Consider the following 2,783-nt stretch of genomic DNA (forward strand, 5'->3'; position numbering starts at 1 on the left):
TTGATGTGTGTGTGTGTGTGTGTGTGTGTGTGTGTGTGTGTGTGTGCGCATGTGTCCATGCGTGGTTGGTATATATTCTTTTATTGTCTGTCTTTGTATGACGTATTTTTGTCTCTGCGGTTATAATATGATTGATTCGTGCTTGTTGTGTATGTGTGTGTACATGTGTGTATGTGCGCGCGTGTGCGTGCGTTCATGCGTGCGTGCGTGCGTGCGTGTGCATGCGTGTGTGTGTTTATGTGTGTGTATGTGTGTGTGTGTGTGTTTGTTTGTGGACAGCTGGGTGGACTGACGTAGCAAAGCAGTTAAGTCTGTGTTTCAAAGTCGGCTAAATGAATGTTCTAATATATTATACATGTTATTAGATGGACATTGCTATTGTAATCTAAGTGGGCTTTCAGATATAGCATGTACTTTGCAGTGGTGATTTAAGCATGTCGAGACGTTAAAATAATAAATGGACATTGCAATAGCAATCAAGTGGGTGTTCTAATATAATTCGTCGTTAAGGACAAGTGGGCTAACCCAGATTTCGGGGGTTTCCAGAAATCTTGACCTACACCAAAAGTGGGCCTTGCCGTACCTGTAGGGGAATTTGGTTTCGTTGGTGTGTATATTTGTTTGGTTATTGAGAAAACTCTCCTTGTCTTTTAAAAAAGCTGAACAAGGGGCAAATACTTTACTTCGATTTTTTCCCTACAGCATTTTTCGGCCGGGATGGCCCCCTCGTCCTTAAAAGCGATTATTATGGTAAATGTACTTGTCAGTCTTTTCAGAGATTGGTGTTAAACTCGGAGGTCCCGACTGTAAAATAACCTATTGTAGTATTTATTGGGGCGTTGAATATTTACCAATTCATGACCACAAACGAGATTCAAAGTGGGTGTTAGCGGGTGGTTGACAGGTGATCTGGTGTGGTTTGTTCCTTCTTTCCTATCGAATATCTAATTGTCCTGATCTCTCCTCCTTTTTGCGTTTGTTACTCTCTTGTAACAACTCTAATCTTCTGGCGCTCATATGACCTTATGCAGTTGCGAGTGCCGTATATCTCTTACTAAAACTAGCTAACACCAAAAGTGGGCCTTGCCCTACTTGTGGGAGAACTTTGGTTTCGTTGGTGTGTATATTAGTTTGGTTATTGAGAAAACTTAATCGCCTTAATCTCTTAATGTCCAACTGGTTTTGCTCCTTTAGTACCTTGTTGATTTTGCGAAAATGACATGCCCGCCTTCTAAATCATCTGAATGTGTTGATGCCGGTGTAAAAACACCAAACTTAAAAGAAAGTGAACACGAATCATGCTGTACTGTGGAGCGGATGGTCCTGGTTCGAATCCCAGACTAGGCGTTCTTGAGCTGGAGTTGTTTTGTGGAGTTTTCAAGGCTCTCAACCCTTTTGCTCGCTCCCATCGAAGATAGACGTTGTACAACTTCATCGTCTATAGTGTAGTGGTTATTAAGCTCTTAGCCGTCACACGCAGAAGATCCGAGTTCGATTCGCTTATGGGAAGAATGTATATCGAGCGTTTCTGTCTTTCCGTTGGGCAGGTCAAAGCCCGCCTCCTGAGTGATATAATTTTGAGTCGATCACGGAAAGGGCGGGCAGGTAGAACACCACTATATAAAATTGTTTTACATCGAATTTGAGGTCTCTTTTAAAACATCCATTGTCAGTAATACACGTATTAAAGCGAACGTTTTAGTTTTATTGTTCCTGGCAGCTTGCAATTAATTGCTCATACAGCATGATATTACACTTTTGATACCCCATGAAACAAAGGAACTTCTTTTATGCACCCCTACCCTGTAAAAAGTTATCATGCAATGGTTTTCTCTGTAACGACGGCACTGAATATTGGACCATAACGGTTAGTTTCACTGCTTTGCCTTTGACTCATTTCTCGAGAATGTTTTCAACGCGGTTATATAATTACATTATAGTATTATATGTAATACTTTTATTTTTTCATCATCTGTTGCCGTTAAGCGTCGAGGGGAGATGCAGTTTTCTATGGTAGGCCAGCTCTGCAGCTCTTTCAGCTGCGATGTTATGTTTTCTTAGGGTTTCCTTGACACCCTCGATCCACCTTTTGCGTGGCCTTCCTCTTCCTTTAGCCTGAGTGCTTGGTGTTGTAGGCACTTGGGGCTTGCTGGTCGGGTGACATGCGTAACAGGTGGCCAAATCATATTTTTATCCTCTGTCGTTCCATGTACGCAGGCTGGACTCAGTGCCGATAGCTGCTCTTACTTCTTCATTTCTCTGCCTGTCTCGTCTTGTGATTTTAAGGGTTTTGCGGAGGCGAATCAATTTCATTTCGCATGCGGTGATTTTGCTTTCATGGGTTTTGCTTAAAGTCCAAGTCTGGCACTGATAACATAATATCGGTATGAATATTGAGGTGAAGCTTTCTCTTTGTGGCCATGGAGATGTTTGGATGAGATAGGAGGGGTGCGAGCTGGTAGGTGACAGCGTTGCTTTTTGAGTTCGCATTTCTATTTCTCTGTCTATGGACCCGTTTTCAGAAAAAAGTGCTGGCAAGATATTTAAACTCCTTCACCTAATAAAGTTGATGTTGCCCTCGGCTAATCAACACGGGCAGCGTTCGTTGTTTTTGGAGCAATGAGAGAATGGCATATCCGTCATTTGATGCTCTGTGTCTGTCTGTCTGTCTGTCTGTCTGTATGTCTGTCTGTCAGTCTGTCCTTCTGTCTGTGGGTCTGTCTGTCGGTTTTTCTGCCTGTTTGTCTGTCTGTCTGTCTGTTTGCCTCTCTTTCTCTATCTGT

At 42.5% G+C, this 2,783-nt stretch overlaps 1 long non-coding RNA gene across 1 annotated transcript in view; it reads left to right on the plus strand.

Annotated features, from left to right (window-relative positions):
• Positions 1-2,783, plus strand: part of LOC118478057 — a 6,101-nt gene that overhangs the window by 1,854 nt on the left and 1,464 nt on the right. The gene's annotated exons all lie outside the window — the stretch shown is intronic.

This window comes from Aplysia californica, unplaced genomic scaffold, assembly GCF_000002075.1.
Source record: "Aplysia californica isolate F4 #8 unplaced genomic scaffold, AplCal3.0 scaffold00355, whole genome shotgun sequence".
NCBI classification, from domain to species: domain Eukaryota; kingdom Metazoa; phylum Mollusca; class Gastropoda; order Aplysiida; family Aplysiidae; genus Aplysia; species Aplysia californica.